At 44.6% G+C, this 19,307-nt stretch overlaps 1 protein-coding gene across 2 annotated transcripts in view; it reads right to left on the bottom strand.

Annotated features, from left to right (window-relative positions):
* The window catches only part of H6PD (hexose-6-phosphate dehydrogenase/glucose 1-dehydrogenase), an 83,566-nt gene extending 68,380 nt beyond the window's left edge, over nt 1-15,186 (bottom strand). Inside the window, exon 1 of one of the 2 annotated variants that reach the window (XM_069241157.1) lies at nt 14,933-15,186. The gene's annotated coding sequence lies outside the window, so the exon portion shown is untranslated. Of the gene's footprint in view, nt 1-14,702; nt 14,909-14,932 lie in introns of those variants that run through there. The other variant, XM_069241158.1, reaches the window with a different exon arrangement.
* Between the last annotated feature and the right edge of the window lie 4,121 nt (nt 15,187-19,307).

The raw sequence follows: 19,307 nt of genomic DNA, 5'->3' as shown, positions 1-19,307 counted from the left end.
GCACTTTCTGCCACAGAAATGTGAGGAACATGTGTTTTTTTAGCCAATTTTTGAGCTTTGCAAAGGATTCTGGGTAACAGAACCTGGTCCGAGCCACACAAATCACCCCATCTTGGATTCCCCTAGGTCTCTAGTTTTCAGAAATGCACAGGTTTGGTAGGTTTCCCTCGGTGGCGGCTGAGCTAGAGGCCAAAATCTACAGGTAGGCACTTTGCTAAAAACAGGTCTGTTTTCTGTGATGTGTCCACATTGCGCTTTGGGGTGTTTCCTGTCGCGGGCGCTAGGCCTACCCACACAAGTGAGGTATCATTTTTATCGGGAGACGTGGGGGAACGCTGGGTGGAAGGAAATTTGTGGCTCCTCTCAGATTCCAGAACTTTCTGCCACAGAAATGTGAGGAACATGTGTTTTTTTAGCCAAATTTTGAGGTTTGCAAAGGATTCTGGGTAACAGAACCTGGTCCGAGCCACACAAATCACCCCATCTTGGATTCCCCTAGGTCTCTAGTTTTCAGAAATGCACAGGTTTGGTAGGTTTCCCTAGGTGGCGGCTGAGCTAGAGGCCAAAATCTACAGGTAGGCACTTTGCTAAAAACAGGTCTGTTTTCTGTGATGTGTCCACGTTGCGCTTTGGGGCGTTTCCTGTCGCGGGCGCTAGGCCTACCCACACAAGTGAGGTATCATTTTTATCGGGAGACTTGGGGGAACATAGAATAGCAAAACAAGTGTTATTGCCCCTTGTCTTTCTCTACATTTTTCCCTTCCAAATGTAAGACAGTGTGTAAAAAAGACGTCTATTTGAGAAATGCCCTGTAATTCACATGCTAGTATGGGCACCCCGGAATTCAGAGATGTGCAAATAACCACTGCTTCTCAACACCTTATCTTGTGCCCATTTTGGAAATACAAAGGTTTTCTTGATAGCTATTTTTTACTCTTTATATTTCAGCAAATGAATTGCTGTATACCCGGCATAGAATGAAAACCCACTGCAGGGTGCAGGTCATTTATTGGCTCTGGGTACCTAGAGTTCTTGATGAACCTACAAGCCCTATATATCCCCGCAACCAGAAGAGTCCAGCAGACGTAACGGTATATTGCTTTCGAAAATCTGACATTGCAGGAAAAAGTTACAGAGTAAAACTTAGAGAAAAATTGATGGTTTTTTCTCCTCAATTTCAATATTTTTCTTTTTCAGTTGCTATTTTCTGTAGGAAACCCTTGTAGGATCTACACAAATTACCCCTTGCTGAATTCAGAATTTTGTCTACTTTTCAGAAATGTTGCGGTTTATGGGATCCAGCGTTGGTTTCATGCCCATTTCTGTCACTGACTGGAAGGAGGCTGAAAGCACAAAAAATCGTAAAAATGGGGTATGTCCCAGTAAAATGCCAAAATTGTGTTGAAAAATTGGGTTTTCTGATTCAAGTCTGCCTGTTCCTGAAAGCTGGGAAGCAGGTGATTGTATCACCGCAAACCCTTTGTTGATGCCCTTTTCAGGGAAAAAACCACAAGCCTTCTTCTGCAGCCCATTTTTCCAATTTTTTTTTAAAAAAAATGAAATTTTCACTGTTTTTTGGCTAATTTCTTGGCCTCCTTCTGGGGAACCCACAAAGTCTGGGTACCTCTAGAATCCCTAGGATGTTGGAAAAAAAGGACGCAAATTTGGCATGGGTAGCTTATGTGAACAAAAAGTTATGAGGGCCTAAGCGCGAACTGCTCCAAATAGGCAAAAAAAGGCTCGGCACAGGAGGGGGGAAAAGGCCTGGCAGCAAAGGGGTTAAAGAGCCATAAATACAAGTTCAAACAGCATTATCATATGGACACAAATATAATGTCAACTGCAGAAAGCTGCCTTCCCTGTAAAATGGCAGCAAAAGGGTTTGTGCTGAAGAAGGTTGGGCCTACTTGTCCCAAGGACAAAATAAACATGAAAACTTGTTGTCCTTGACCCCAAACAATGTGTCCTGGGCGTTGGGCTAAAGGAATCCCACACTCCTGCAGATATACACACAGCATCCTGATGGTCTCTCACTATTCATTCCATACAGTGAAGCACATGCTACTCACACGTGTCACTCAAGGAAAAGCAAGGAGCAAGCTAGTAGGCAGGTTTGCCGCATGCGGCAGGTAAAACGTCATGGCACACTGGCTATGATGCAGCTGCTCCACAGTTAGTCACCTCAAAAACTGGTGTGAGGAGTCAAGTTGCTTAACGCTTTGGTGCACTCTCTAATAGCACAGCTAGACCTTTCTCATGAATAACACTGCTGAAAAGTGGAACAACCTACAATGGGCTTGTAAATTGTAGAGTTCACGGAGGAAACAGAAAGGTAAAACCGGAATAAACAAAGGAAGCATGGTATCACAGCTTAACAACCTCATGTGTTTGACCTCTGACTTGATACAAAATAAAAATGCGCTATTTAGTTCATGCTCTCATCTTTTTAACCCTTTTGCTGCCATTCCCCCACCCAGTGCTTAACCCCTTTTTTGGCTATTTGGAGTAGTCTACGCTTAGGCCCCCACAGCTTGTTGTCCACATAAGGTATCCATGCCAAATGTACGTGCTTTTTTTCCCCAGCATCCTTGGGCTTGTAACGGTACCTGTGGTTTGTGTATTCCCCTGGAGAGGTCCGAAAAATTAGCCAAAATACAGCTACATTTTGGCTTTTTGGGGAAAAATGGGGAAAAAGAAGCAGAAGAAAGCGCCTGCTTTTTCCCCTGAAAATAGCATCAACAATGGGTTTGCAGTACTAAAATCATCATCTTCCCAGCTTTCGTAAACAGGCAGACTCGAATCAGAAAAACACATTTTTCAACAAAGTTTTGGCACCTTACTGAGAGACAGCCCATTTTACATTTTTTTTGTGCTTTCAACCTATGTCCAGTTAGTGGTAGAAATGGGTCTAAAACCAATAATGGATCCTGTGGATTCAGCAAGGGGTAATTTGAGTAGATCCTTTAAAGGTTTTCCTACAGAAATTACCAGTTGAAATAAACAAATATTGAAACTAAGTTGAAAAAAAGCTGTTTGTGTTTACGTTTTCATCTGCAACTTCTTCTAACTATGGCAGATTCTCAAAAGCAATATACTGTTAAGTCTGCTGGACCCCTCTTGTTGCGGTGATATATAGGGCTTGTAGGTTCACCAAGTACAGAGCGCCAATAACTGAGTTGCAAATTGCAATGGTTTTTCATTGTGTACCAGGTACACAGTATTTAATTTGGTAAAATATGAAGAGTGAAAACTAGGTATCAAGGAAATCTATGTATTTCCGCAAGAGCACAAGTTATGGAGTTTAGAAGCAGTGGTTATTTCCAAGTCTCTGAATTTGGGGGTACCCATACTAGCATGTGAATTAGATTGGCTTTCTCAAAATTACTTCTTTCTTACATTCTGTCTTACATTTGGAAGGTGCAAATGCAGAGAAAGGCAATTGGTAATAACACTTTTTCGACTATTCTATGTTCCTATAAGTCTCCAGATAAAGATGGTACCTCACTTGTGTGGATAGGCCCAGTACCTGCGACTGGAGATGGCCCAAAACTCAACGAGGACCCATCAAATTTTTCCACTAAAAACTGACCCTTTTTTTGCAATGTGCCCAAATGTGGATTTTAGGCTCTAGCTCAGCCAGCACCTAGGGAAATCTAGCAAAACTGTAAGTTTTTTTTAAACTAGACATCTAGGTGAATCCAGAATCCCTTGCAAACCTCAACATTTGTCTTAAAAAAAAAAGAATTTAAAAAAAGACATTTTCCTCACCTTTCTGTGAGGGAAGGTCCTAGAATCCACAAATGTTCTACCACCCAGAGTTTTCCCGAGTCTCCTGATAAAAGTGCTACCCCACATGTGAGTGGACCGGGTGCCCGCGACAGGGAAGGGCCCAAAACATATTGTGGAGACATCAAAATTATCTATCACTAAATAGCCTGTTTTTGCAAGGTGGGGCACCTGTGTTTTTGGTCCTGGGCTCGGCCGCCATCTAGGGAAACCTGTCACACCCAGACATTTCTGAAAACTAGACACTCAAGGGACACCAGGGAGGTGTGGCTTTTGTGGCTCCCCCAATGTTTTCCTACCCAGATTCCAATGCAAACCTCAAATTTAGCTAAAGGTTCACATTTTCCTCACATTTCTGCGTGGGTTCACTGCACCAGCACGAATTTCCTACCACCCAGCTTTCTCCTTGGTCTCCCAATAAAAAATGATACCTCACTTGTGTAGGTGGCCCAAGTATCTGGGACAGGGAAGGCCCAAAAACGTGTAGCATATGAGGGGGAACCAAAGCGGGTCCAAAAGGACAGTTTTTGTTCCACATGTTTTTAGGCTGACTGTGCATTGAGCACCCACACAGTTGGGGCAGAGTTTTTAATCAGAACAGATGGGGCGATGCTGGGTGGTAGGAATTATGTAGACTCCTGCCAATTCTGGTAGTTGCCATAACAGAAATTTTGGGAAAAATTTGATTTCAGGCAAAGTTTGCGATTTGCAGGGCATTGTGGGTGGAAAACTGGTGTGGGGAGCCTGTGCAGCACTCTACCCTGGACTCCCTAATATGTCTAGTTTTCAGAATCAGAAGCGACTGGGTCTGGTAGGTTTTTCCAAGTAGCAGCGTACCAAAGTCCAAAAAAGTACAGCCGCTCAACGTTGCAAATGGGATGGTATTGGGAGTTAGCCAAGCTCTGATGGCCCATATGAAAAATTAACACCAAAAAGAGTAATGTCTCCTTTTGCTTGATATTGGGATGTGATGCTTAGTCCATGAGGGCGGGAGTGGCGGAAAGACTGTGCCAATTGTTTTTGGTGGGTGGGGGCATTTCCATGCCCACAATGAACAGCCCACACCCCTACATTCCTTAAAAAAAACATTTTTTTTTTTTTTTTTTAAATGTAGTCCTTGGTGCCTAGTGGGATCTCTGTCCTCAGGAGGGCAGATCGGGGGCTATTGCCCCATATGCCCCCAAGGGAAGGCAGAAAGAATGTGCTCATTTTGGGAGGGGGGCACTGTCATGCCCATTCTCTGCAGCCCCCACCCCAATACTAATAAAAATATATTCCTTGGCGCCTAGCGGGCTTTCGGACCCGCAGAGCCCCACCCACCTACCAGGGAGGCATGAAAATCGTGGGCTGTTGTCCCGGGGCAGAAAGACTGTTCCCAATTTTTTGGGTGGGTGGGGGGCATTGCCATGCCCGTACTGGGCAGCTCCCACCGCTACACTCATGAAAATAAACAAACAAAAAAATAAAAATAAATCCCTGGTGCCTAGTTGACTTTTTGCCCTCCCCCACGAGGGAGGCAGAAAGTCTGTGCCCATTTTTTTGGGGGTAGGGGTATCGACAGGCCCATCCTGGGCAGCCCCCACTACAACACTAAGTTAATAAAATATTCCCTGGTGTGCTAGTAGGATATTGTACCCATCTGCCCCCCGAGGGCAGAAAGACTGAATTACACTATAAAAATGTTGGGGGAAGTACATGCCCTTGCCCAGGGGAACCCTCTCTGGTATCTAGTGGAGTGGATCCCTGCTTGGGAAATCACCCTCCTTAGGAGCTCCCCAAGCAGGGATCCATTTGGGAAAGGTACCATTGGAAAGGGGAGATTCTCCCCTTTCCTACTATACTCATCCCATCGGAATAGGTGCTCAGGGGGCTGAGACAGTCCAAGGAGCACCAATGCAGAGAAAGTGAAATGAAAGAATCAGCTTATTTCACTTTAGTTTTCAGAGAATGATGTCAGGGTGCCATTCAACCCAAAAAACTGCCTTGGGAGATGAAGAAGCTGATCCCCAGCTCCCAAGGCTGTTTTTCGCAGGAATCCCTCTGGTGCCCGCACCAGAGGGATTTCCAGTGCCATGTGGGAGGATGGCCAGGAGCCGTCCGACATACACAATCACTACAGCATAGGATGGCCCCCAGACGCCTACACACGCAAGTGGTTAACTGTGAAGAAGTAAAAGTTCAGCTGCCAGAAAACACTTGTGTTACTGTATATCCACACCTCTATGTTGTCATTGTTTGTATATGCATCTAGGTACAGTGCGTGCAATCCTTTCTGGGCCATTTAAAATGCATATAAGTATAAATTAAAAACCTATTTTCATCTACAAAAAATGCACTCCACTAAACAAAGACATTCAGACCTCACAGCTCTGTACTGTGTGCCAGGTAACTTTACTTCCTCACTGTCATTAATTTCACAGCAAAGCTTTCAATGAAAGTTGAGTAAACTTGGTCCAGGTCTATGCACCCACTAAAACATTTGTATTAACAAAGGAATAATAGCTTGTAATTTGCGTAGTTCTGGTGTTGGGGACTGTGCCATTTAATAGCACTGTATATGTCAAGTGCTCGTATTAGTCACTTCAGTGGTTACTATTTGTGTCAAAGGCAGAAGTGGGAAAAGCTGAAAGGCCCAAGCTGAATTTCAAATGTGCGCCTTCAGAGTACAGAATACATAATACCAGCATAAATGCCCACCCCAAAAACATGCATATCATGGACCCAGAGTAGAATTAGCAATGGAACATGCTTCGACCTATCAGGATGAAACAATTATTTTGCTTCTATCCACTTCTAAAAAATGTATTCTAATTGTGTGTTTACTATACCATGGCAACATAAAAATGTTTGCATTTTGTCTGTGTCTCATCATTATCTAGATTCATATTGATAATGTGATTCTATGTCTTATGTTGCAGTTGAAGTGTTGCAGAATATCTGTCTGCTTTATGGATGAAGGATATGGTAACAGCTGCAGTCATCCTCGCCGCACCTATCCTGAGATACTTTAACAAGCACTGGCAAAGCCAGTAGGTCTTGCCTATGCAAGAGCTATTGGCTTTGCCAATGTGTTTTAGTCATGTAGTAATCCAACGTGGCTGCTGTTCAGCATGGCTAAAAGTTAGTTGCACATAGGAGAGTGACGTGGAGTTTCGTAGAGTGGAATGGTGAAGAGTAGAGTAGAGTGTTGTGAAGCAGCAGAGAGTTGTTTATTGGAGTGGTATAGTGTGGAGTAGCGTAGAATGGCATACACTGGAGTGGCGTAGAGTAGACTGGTGTAGAGTGCATTGGCGTAGAATGTTTTCGAGTATAGCGGGGTAGAGTGCAGTGGCATTCAATCCAGAGGTGTACAATGCAGCATCGTAAAATGCAGTGGCATAGAATAGAGAGATGTGTAGCAGAGTGGAGGGGTGCAGAGTGGCATGGAGTGGTGCAGAGTAGAGTGGCACAGAGTAGTGTGCTGCGGTCTAACATGCAGTGGTGTAGAGTGCAGTAGTATAGAGTCGTAAGGAGTAGAGTGGCGTACAGTGGAGTGATGTACAATGGAGTAATGCAGAGGGCAGTGGCGCAGAGTAGAGTTGAGTGGTGCACATTAGAGTAGCATAGAATGGTGCAGAGTAGAGTTTAGTGCCATAGAGAGCAGTGGTACAGAGTGCAGTGGCGTAGAATGAAGTGGTGCGGAGTGGCGTAGAGTTCAGTGGTGGAAAGTGCAGTTTTTGCAAGTAGAGTGTCGGTGCAGTGGTGATGAGTGGCATGGAGTACTGTGATGTAGAGTGCATTGGCGTAGAGAGCAGTGGTTAAAAGTAGACAGGCGTAGAGTGCAGTGGCATAGAGGTGGAGTGTTGAAGAGTGGAGTAGAGTGGCGTAGAATGCAGTGGTGTGGAGTGCTGCAGGATATACTGCAGTTGCATAGAGTAGCATAGGGTGTAATGTCTAGAGTAAAGTGGTGTAGTGTAAACTGGCAAAGAGTGCAGTGGTGCAGAGTAATTAGAGTGGCATACAGTGGATTGGTGTAGAATGCAGGGGCATAGAGTGGACTGTTACATAGTAAAGTGCATTGGCGTAGAGTGTACTGCATAGAGTGGAGTTGTGTAGAGGAGACTGGATTGGCCAAGACTGGAGTGGTGTAGAGTGCAGTGGTGCAGAGTAGAGTGGCAAACAGTGGATTGGCATAGGGTAGAGTGGTACAAGGTAGAGAGGCGCAACGTAAAAGGGCATAGAGTGCAGTGGTGCAGAGTGCAGTAGCGGAGAGTGGTATAAAGTGCAGTGGTGCAGAGTAGAGTATCGAAGAGTGGATTGGCAAAGTAAAGGGGTACAGGGTAGAGTAGAGAGTAAAAACTAAATTCTAGAATTCGCGTTAAGAATTTTTCAATTCTATTAAGGACACCGAGGCGAGGATTATGCTTCTCTTTCCATGCTTTATTTTTAACAGCAGCCAATGAAAACCATGGAAAACAAAAAACTACATATCCCAATATATGATACCTCACGTGATAACCATAGAGAAGGTAGCCTATAAAGTGTTGCCTCACACCCAGCCACTCCTCTTTCTTTGTCCAAATTCGCAACAGTAAAATTCAAAGTCTTAACAAGAAACTTGTAAACGCAGTCCTGAAAAAGGAAGATCTGGAATCCAACTTGACCGGAAACTTGAACGGTGCCAGAACAGTCCGAAATCACTTCTCATCATTCCCTAGGGAAAAAAGAAAAATTCAGGCCATAAAAGCTGAACGTCATAAAATGATACTTATATCTACTACCAAATAGGGTGGGTTAGCACTGAAAAACAGTAATCTTGTACATGAACTTCATAGAAATAAAATGAACCACAATATAACATATATAACAGTGCGGTGGGATAATCCTTGCCTCCGTGTCCTTAATAGAATTGAAAAATTCTTAATGCGAATGCAAGAAAATGTTTTATTCTATGTCAGGACCGGAGGATCAGATTATGCTTGTTCAAAGCTGATTCAAAACCACTGATGCAATATCAACAATAGGTTTACAATAAAAGGATTTAAAAGTCGAAGGAGAGGACCAGTCTGCTGCCTTTAGAATGTCCTCTAAACGAGAACCCAAAGCAAACGACTTTGATGCCATAGCGCCTCTAGATGAGCCCCAAATTTAGAAACATCAATGCCTGCTTCATTCAGCAACCATCGCATCCATCTAGCGAGGGTTGCCGATGAAACAGGATGATATGGCTTAACCAAAGAAATAAGCAATTGGCCCCCTATATCAGAACGAAACTCTTCTGTACTCACCTCGTAAGCTCTAAGGCATTGCACAACACAGAGATTCGGGTTGTCCACAAAACAGGGATAAGAAACGCACTTCAGATTGCATTTTGTTCTACATGAAATTGAAAATGTAACCCCATCGGGAGAAAAAAAACAAAACTCTCCCAGCCAAATCCAGAGCTCTAACATTTGAAACTCTCTTACATGAAATCAAGCACAACAACAACATCGTAAGTTTAGCTGAAAGTTGTTTCCTAGATAAAAATCTATTGGAAGGCCAAGATTCCAAAAAACGAAGTTCAATGTTCACATCCCAAAGGGAAGAATACAGAGGACGAGGTGGATTAGCCAATCTGATACCTCTCATTAAATTTACAAACAATGGGAGACTCTCCAATAGGTTTGCCCTCCACGGGTAAAGGCCCTGCTGAAATAGCAGACCGATAATTATTAATGGATCTATAAGCTAGACCTGAGGCAGCTAAGGAAGATAGGAAATTTAAGACCAGACAGCAATCTGAAGGATCCGCACCCCTAGTACTACACCAAGAACCCCATTGCTTCCAAGCCGAAGCGTATCTCTTGTGAGTACTGGAGGACCAGGAACCTGCAATAAAATCGTAAGATTCTTGCGAAAGACCTGGGATACTCCATCTTTCCCTGAAAGACGCCAAGCCACCAAGGAGATTTGGCCCGACAGGATCAATAGATGTAATAGACCCAGAGGGTCCTGGAGAAGATTCTCCCGGAAGGGAAGTAGAATCGGATGATCGCAACTTAATTCCATTGCCAACGGAAACCATGCCTGAGATCTCCAAAGAGGTGTCACCAGAACCATCTCCGCATGCTGACGTTTGATGTGAGCCAATACCCTGGGTATCATCAAAAACAGAGGAAAGGCATAACTCTGTTCCTGAGACCAGTCCTGAAGGAAGGCGTCAGTGTTCGCTGCTTCCGGATCTGGCCTCCAACTGAAAAAACATTTGGTCTGCCGATTGAGGCGAGATGCAAACAGGTCTATCGAGAATGGACCCCACCGAGCAGACAGTGCCCGGAAAACTCTGGGGTGAAGCCTCCAATCGCTGTAATCTCTCAAGTGTCGCGAGTTCCAGTCCGCCACCAAATTGTTGACCCCTGGGAGATACTCCACGACAACTGATATCCTGTGCTGAAGGCAAAAGTGCCAGGATTCCTTGGCTATCTCCGCCAAAATGCGAGAGCGAGTTCCCCCCAACTTGTTGACATATCTCACTGCCAAGATATTGTCCATGCGAAGGAGAGCACAACAGTTCGCTCTGAGAGGAGAGAGACTCTTGATCGCAAATGAACCCGCTAGGAGTTCCAAGCAATTGAAGTGAAGGTTCAGCTCTGTATTGGACCATCTGCCCCCCCCGTGGACAGAGATCTGCAACGGGCTCCCCAGCCCCAACGACTGGCATCGGACTATCACTACATCGGAGAGAACTGAAAATAGCTCTGCCGTTCCAGGCTTCCTTATGCTCCAACCACCAATTCATCTCTGCACGAGATTCCTCGGAGAGGAGTACCTGAACCGCATAACTGAGACCTCTTTGAAGATGGGAGATCTTTAAACGTTGAAGGGCTCGGTAATGTAAAGGGCCTGGAAATATCGCTTGAATCGAAGAAGAAAGCAAGCCCACCATGCGGGCAATCGCCCTCAATGATATAGTCTGTCTGGATAATAGAGACCTCAACTCTCTCTTGATCGAGTTAATCTTGCTTGTGGGGAGAAGTAGCTGAGACTGTACAGAGTCTATCTGGAAACCTAGAAAAACTATCTGTTGAGATGGAGTCAGGATAGACTTCTGAGAATTTATTATAAAACCCAGACTCTGAAGAAGAGACACTGTGCATTCCAGATGAGAAAGGAGCAGGTCTTGATTCTGGGCCATGATTAGGATATCGTCTAGATAAATTATTAGACGGACCCCTTGAGAACGCAGGAATTCCACCACTGGACGCATCACTTTTGTGAAGCCCCAGGGGGCAGAAGACAGGCCAAACGGAAGAACCTTGTACTCTTAATACTCTGTCTCCCACTGGAATTGATGAAAACTCCGATGAGGAGGAAAAATAGGAATGGTCAGATAGGCATCTTTTAAGTCTAAACGGACCATCCAGTCTCCCAACAAATGAATGCCCTCCATTTTGAAATGACGATTCAGTAAAAAAACGTTGAAGTCTTTTAAGTTTAGCACCAGACGAGACCCGCATCCCTTCTTGTCCACTAGAAACACTGGACTGACAAACCCTGAAGGGTGAAACGGTACCTTGACGACGACACCCTTCTTTACCAAATCCGATATTTCTGCAGAAATGAGACTGCGATTTTGATGGGAAAAATATGCTGGCCTGGGAGGGCACAGTTGAGCCGGGGATTCGTAAAATTCTAGTTTGAACCCCTGCACGGTCTCTAGGACCCATGCATCTGAAGAAATAAGACGCCATGGTTGCAGAAATTTCTGAGTTCTGCCCCCCAACATTACATCGGAACTTACAATTAAGCTCACCTGTGGCTCCCAAGTCCTGGGAGAAAGATTGATGGCCTTTGGATCTCCCCCTGTGGAATCTGCCCGACCAGATCTAGGTCTCGATGGATAGAAGGTAGAAGAGGAAGAGTCATACTCCTGAAATCCGCCTCTTCCCTGATGGTAGTAACCACGTTGAGGGCATTGTTGGTTGAAGCGGCCGAAGGCACGCCCTCTGTAGCGTCCGGCCCCTCTAAAAAGTGGACGTAGCACTCTTCTGATTGATCCTTGTCCAAACTGGCGTAAGTGGAAACAAATTTAGAGAGCTCCTTTAAGAAAGGAGAACCAAACAGTAAACCCTGAGCCGCGGGGCCCGATTCAGAGGGAGCGAGGTCTGCTAACTTGGGGTCTAACTTCATCAACACAGATCTGTGACGTTCAGAAGATATGGCGCAATTGGCATTGCCCAAGAAACAAAGAGCTCTTTGAGCCCAACCCACAAGAATGTCCGGGTTGATGGGCTGACCTGATTCCTTGGCCTGAAAGGCCAAATCCAAGATCTTTGTTAAAGGACCGGAAACGTCCAACTGCTTATCCTGACATCCGCGCCAGGCACGATCAATACCCTTCTTAGGGTCTTTTGCAGATTTTTTGAGGAAAGTGACTAGTGTAGGGTCTAATTCCGGTGTCTCAGTCACCTTTGAAGGAAAATCCGGTCTGGGGCATTCAGACCTCAGCCTAGAGCGAACCTCTTTGTCAAAACTATGCCTAATGTGGGATTCCACATAATCCGCCACTTCAGGAGGTGGTAACCAAAGCGAAGATCTGGAATGGACAATGTCCTCTGGTTCGAACGTCAGGACCTTGGGGGCAGGTGCCTCCTGATGATGAACCTTCTTCTTGCATTTGCGAGGGGGATCATCTCCCTGCTCGGAGGACGGATCAGAAGAAGAAAAGCTCAGACACTTACAGCTTTCTTATGAGACTCAGAATTATAATTGTGCTCCCTTGTCATATTCCTGATAAGGGATTCAAAGTCCGCAGAATGCGGATTAGTACTCTGCTTAGAGGCTTGGGTGTTCGCCGGAAGGGGAGGTTCCCCAATGGGTTGGATGCCCGACGGGGCTACCCAGGCTTGTTGCTCCACAAAACCCAAAAGCTGGTGCTTGATGGGTTGAATAGCTTGAGCTAAAGCTTAACAGACTGACGCACTCCTGCGTCAAGAGCATATACCAAGTCTTGTTCAAATGAATTAACTGATTCATCCAGATAGTATAAATCTTCGGCTTGGTCATCATAGCCAGCCATACTGTAACACAGCAGATGAGCCCCAAAGGAGCAGTATCAATAATACCAGTGAAACAGGGCAAAAACAAGTATTTTTTTAATAGGACGTGGAGGGAGCAGCCCTGTGAAGTGAAAAAACACCCTTGGTGCAGGCCCAGCCTGGATAGATAATTTATTGCAACCCTAGAGTACAAGCCCTGGGGTGTAGGAGGGGAGCTGAGCTGGTAAGAATCTTATTAGATTTGAAAAAAACAAACGCTCTAGTAATGAGCGTGTAAACAAGAATTTTTTTGCTCAGAGGAAAAAGCGCTCCTGAAAAAACGAGCGTGTAAGCTTTCCCAGGAAAAAAAATCAATTAAGCTTTTTAACAGGCGCTCCACGCGAGTGCTCGATAATTTAATCTCTTCTCTGAAGCAGAGTAAACAAACACGAGCCGGCTCCAGGAACACTTGAACACGAGCGTCAAAGGAGCGCCCCCTTGGGCAAAGCAAACACTCTTAAATCTCCGAGCGGAGAGTAATCAGGTCCCCAGGGCGGACAAAGCACTTTCCTCTATCCGGCACAGAGACGCGCAACAAAGGATTGTTGCGTGGGCTCTGGCCGGACGGGACTCACGCTGATCAGCGTGATAATAAAACTTTGAGTAAACCGGCCATAAAGAGAGGACTGCACATAAATGCACGAGTCCTCGCTCCCAAACTCCACCAAATAGAAAAGCGAGCCGAGCTGCCACTTTTAGGGAGGAAACACCGCTCCCAAACACCATTAAATTACAAAACCACAGTTAAAGTAAAACAAAAGGTCACTTAACTGGCTGCGAAGCAGCAAAGAAAGAGGAGTGGCTGGGTGTGAGGCAACACTTTATAGGCTACCTTCTCTATGGTTATCACGCAACATATCATATATTGGGATATGTAGTTTTTTGTTTTCCATGGTTTTCATTGGCTGCTGTTAAAAATAAAGCATGGAAAGAGAAGCATAATCCTCGCCTCCGGTCCTGACATAGAATTGTAACGTAAAGTGACAAGAGTACAGTGGCATAGAGTGGAGAGAAGCAGAGTGCAGTGTCTTTGAATGTACAGTGAATGTGATGAGATAAGAACAATATTCACAGGCTTGTTTATAGAAAAGGAGTAGTCGGAAAGTTACTGTAAATAAGGTTTGGGCAAGGGAAGGTACATACCCAAGCTGGACAGCCTAAAACAAATAAATACAGTGAACAGAAAGCAAGAAAATGTGAGTTACAAACTAGAAAGCCAATGGCAAGTAACGGGGAGAATGCACTCCTAGGTCAGCTTTTTTAATGCCCCCACGATGTCTTTAGCAAAGCAAACAGCTGTGCTGCCTGGTAGGATGCAACCTAAAAAGTGCATGCTTAGCTGACTACCATGCAAGTAAGGCATGAAGAACACGAAAAAACGGATTTGCCAGCGACAGGTGACTTTCAGAGAGCCAAGCCCTTTTTTGGTAGGCGTAACAGAAACAGCCCATTCGAAGAGTTAATTCTGCCGCGTGCTGCAGCAGAGGTTCCCAGATTATGCTTCAGGTGCGTCCAATTCGTAAGCACCACAACATTTAAACACACCAAAAGTATACCTGCGGCACTCCCCCCACCACCTTTTAACACAAGCGCTCGATTTTTGTGTTTGTTTAATTTCACATTGTTTTAATGTGGCTTGAGTTAAACCCGATTTAATAAAGTCGAAAATGTACTACAACATTCAGTTTTGTTGCGCAGCCCTAACCCCAGGAAGGCAGACCAATCATCTGCTGTGTCTCGCTACTCTGAAGCGCTGTCCCCGAATGCACTTCCATCACCTGCAGCAAGTGGCAAAATGCAGGACGAGAGAGCGCTCCTCTCGCAAGTACAGCTCCAGCGTCAATACAGCCACTTTACCTGCTGCACCTCGATCCGCGTCGTCGTTATTTTATATCAGCCCCCGAAACTCTTTTTGCACAGCCCTCCTAATTCAGATCCTCTTCCTGACACCTACTACGAGCAGTTCCACATAGATTCCCGAACTTGCTGCTGCCGCGTTATGTGAATCCCACACACCTTGCTGATCCACTTGCCCTTTTCAATCCCAATAAATTTACGACCCTCACAGAGCACACCCCTAATCTCACCTGGTAGGTTTTAAAGCTGGTATAAACTGCTTCCGCATACGTCACAACAGGGCTCTCATGTGCTTCTATACGGACTTCCTGAGTACAAAGTCTGTGCTGCGCCTCGGGTCCAGCGCTACCGTCTGTCGCGGGGTCTGGACAGGCAGAGAGGCGGGGCTTAAAGCAAGCACCTGCTGGCAGGTCAAACAACCAACAGTGCTCACCGCAAAGATGAGCGGAGAGTGGTTGCTTCATGGAAACAGAGAAAGGACTAGAGCACAATCAAAGGAAAGAAAAGAGAGGCTGCATCAGTAACTCCACGCAAACAACTGCGGTGCGAACTCCACAGATGCAATAAACAGAGGTGGGCGAGCCAACAAATTAACAGGGAGGGCCGAGCCACGGGTCTGTCTCGGCCTTTATAGCCCATGCCGGAGCCGAGCCCAGAAAATGTTTACGCTGTAAATTATACATATAGCTGCCAAGGTTTCAGATTGCGAAGTGTGACACTTTCATAATTTCAGTGTAGTTATGAGTGACATTTCAGCGACTATGAGTGACACTTTCTCGCAAGCGAAATCAAGCGATAAAGATGAGGGAACCACACAAATATCTTAATATATCGAGACGTCTATACCTCCACTTGTACACCAGCACTTCCTAGTGGCCTTTGATAAAACACTACTCTAAGCTTACATAGCAAAGTGAGAAACTGGAACAAGAAGGTTTTAAAGCACTTCAGGACACGGTTCTTTGGCATGACAGTTTCAGGCACTGTGGTAATGGGGAAAAATGACCAGTTATACACAAGATGTGTGACACTTGGCAGGGCTGCATACAGCAAACCACGTAAAATACATAAAGTCCCGAATTTAAAAAAAGCTGTATTTGGGGAAAAGGGTGAGCAACCGAGCCTGACTCCGGGCTGTGCGGAAAAGGCAGCTTTTATTGAAGACAAGTGCACATAACAATACACCAGCCTAGGCTTTTGACTTCATAAACCTAACGACCTCACTATACATAGAGTATACCTGTAACACTCCCCAACCCAACCCTACCATCCTCACCCCCACTTCCATTATTGCAATCCTGAACTTCCTAGTATAATTGTGTGATTTCTGTCCTAAAACTCTTTTCATCCAATAATAACTCTGCATCTGTAACTAACATAACTTCATGCTAAACATTGAACTGCCTGGCTTGTCCAGGCATAGCCCAGCATACCCTTTCCCTTTTACTTGGGCTGCACCTTTGAGGCTTAAAACTCTGAAAATCAAGTAAACTGGACTTGTCCCCGCCACCCAGAAACAGCCTAAAATACTTTTTCTGCCCCCCCAAACCCAACCAAGGCTTTAGTCAACAATCTGAAACATGCTACACAAGCAAACCTTAGTGTGGTATTAGAGACGTAATGTGTAGCCTGAAATGTTGGGGTTGGCCGGGAAACAGAAGGTGGGAGAGAGAAGGTTCGTGGACGGTTGAGGTGGTGACGGCGGACGCGGTCGTATTTGTATGTCGGTACTGCTTTTGCTGCATATCTTAAATATATACATTACTGGAAATAACTTTGGTCTCCGATCTCAACAGTGGCGATGAGTGGGAGCCTTCTAGCGGTGCCAGCGGTGAAGCAGCGGTTAAGCAGTGGAGCTCTTCCTTGTAAGAAACTGTCTTTGCGCGTTTCGCTTCATACGTGTATGTCAGTTCTTACATCGTCTGCGTTGGATCTTCTTGGTGTGTCACCTAATTGTTTTGTAGGCGTGCCATTTTTTCACAGTGTCTGCTTCCTGGAAATACTCGACTCAGAGGAATCTCCATAGCAACGCTTATATGCGTTGTGGAATCACTTGACTTTTCAAGTCGGCAAGGCTTTTCGGATCAGCGGGATTACCATAGCAACGCTTAAACGCGCTGTGAATTCATTTGGATTTTCAAGTCAGCAAGGCTATTTTTTTAACATGCACTTGTGGTTATTGTTGCCATGGTAACGCCTTGAAGCACTTGGACTGTTTTTTAAATTTTAGTCTAACTGTGCCTGATGTTTTATATTGCTACAGTAGTGGCATTAAACACCGTCCTGTTGTTCTGAGTGAAGTGTAATTAACAGGAAGGTGGCATGTTTATTTCTTTTTCATTCATTTTTCGCTCTCAATTGGTATGTCGAGCATTCAACCTCCTCCATTTTTCTTATCCGAACCAGGTGAACCACCCATTCAATGGGAATTATGTGTGGATATGTTTGAGGCATATGTGGAGGTTTTGGAGGATCAAGAGGGTTCTCCAGAAAGATATTTAGCATTACTAAAGCACAGACTAGGTACGGTTGGTTTACGTGAATTTAAAAATTTGCCGCAAATTGAGAATGGTGGGGAAGTGGATGTATACCAGCTAGCTAAGAAACAACTGCAAGAACGTTATGGTAGGAAGATTAACGAGGTGCTGGAACGGTATAAGTTCTATTCAAGGATGCAACAGGATGAGGAATCAATTGATCAATTTGTGGCAGCACTGAGAGGATTAGCTGTCACTGCAAATTTGAGCAAATATCTTACGACCAGGTTTTAAGAGACCAACTATTAATGAAGACCAAATCTCGCAAAATACAGGAGAAGTTATGGTGATGTAGCGGTGACCTAACGTTGAGAGGTGCAATTGAAATGGCGAGAACTATTGAAATATCGGAGAAATGTGTTCAAACTGTCAGGAAAAATCCTAATGATTTTGAAACGGGTGCTGCTGCTGTAAGTTCTGTGAACAAGGACTCTAAGGGGTTTGAGAAGAACTTGAACTGGAAAAAGAATAGTGCAAAGAAATGTTATAGGTGCGGTGCTGGGGACCATTTAGGAAATTCAAAGAAATGTCCGGCTCTTGGTAAAATATGTAATGCATGCAAAAAAAAAACTGGCCATTTCAGCAAAGTATGTAAAATGAATATAAGGAATGTTAGTTATGTTTCTGACCATGATGAAGTGAATGATTGCAGGATTCAGGAGGTTGTTCTGAGTGTCCTTGAGGATGATAGCAGTGTTGAATGTAATTTTTCAAAGTTACCTACGTGCAAATTATTTATTGATGCAGTAGAGGTAACAGTAATGGTCGACCTATGTGCTTGGTTCACTGTTTTGAGTATGGATTTGTTTAAGAAGTTGTGGCCTGGAAGGGAATTGTTTCCAACTGATGTGAACCCTGGTAGTTACACAGGGCACAAAATTCCCATATTGGGCTATGTAAATGTACACATTCAGTTCCAAGGGAGGAAATGTGATGGTAAATTGTATGTGGCGGAGAGGGGGCAGTTAATTTTGGGTTGGCCACATATTAAGAAATTGGGCATAAAAATGTATTCAACGAAAATGTCACCGGGGTATACCGTAGTTGGAGACAATTCAGAACAGCAATTGAATTATGATGAATGAGATAAAAGTTTTCCAGCTGTATTTTCTGAACCTTTGGGTAAATGTAAAGATTTCAAACACAGAATTATTTTGCGGGAAAATGCTACTCCTGTTAGGCATAAGGTGCAAAATGTGCCAGTGAATTATAGAGCTAAACTTAACGAAATGTTGAAGGATTTATGTGTAAAGAATGTCATAGAACCCATTGAGAGTTCAGATTGCATTTCGTCTGTGGTGATTTCTTTGAAAGCTAATGGTGATCTCAGATTGTGTGTTGATTTGAGGTCCTTGAATGAAGCTATTTGGATTGACACATACCCTTTGCCAAACTAACAAGAATTGGTATCATCTCTACAGGCGACAAAAATGCAAAAACCCAGCCTTTATGCAAGAGCATAATTCATGCATTGTATTTCTATGCAGTATGTTAACCTTTTGCATTGCAGACTTTGACCTTGAAAAACACTATTTCCAGGCCTGCCCGCATTATATTGGTGATCCTTGAGCAGGGTGGTAAGGCGGAGGTTGGGCTGGGTCCCTGACCCCGTTCTCAAAGACTCTTGAGTTTTTGGGCCTACTTGTGTAACTTTCAGAGTACGCGAGTCATTGCTCTCATGTGAAACTTGATGTTCAGAACGACGGCGGCACGCGCGATCATTTCATGGCATTTGCATGTTCTTGTTCGAATCGACAGTGTGTGCGATTCATTTCCTGCATATGAAACTTGATGTTCAGATCGGCGGCGGCGGCACGCGTAATCATTTCATGGCATTTGCATGTTCTTGTTCGAATCGGCAGTGTGCGAGATTCATTTCCCGCATGTAAACCTTGGTGTTCAGATCGGCAAAAGCTTGCGCGATCATTTCATGGCATTTGCTTATTCTTGTTGGAATCGGCAGTGTGCACAATTCATTTCCCGCATGTAAACCTTGATGTTCAGATCGGCAACAGTGTGCACGATCATTTCATGGCAATTAAAAATTTGAGGTGAAGTGTTTGTTGAA

The sequence above is a fragment of the Pleurodeles waltl genome, chromosome 6, assembly GCF_031143425.1.
Source record: "Pleurodeles waltl isolate 20211129_DDA chromosome 6, aPleWal1.hap1.20221129, whole genome shotgun sequence".
NCBI classification, from domain to species: domain Eukaryota; kingdom Metazoa; phylum Chordata; class Amphibia; order Caudata; family Salamandridae; genus Pleurodeles; species Pleurodeles waltl.
This window is presented reverse-complemented; position numbering and strand designations above follow the sequence as displayed.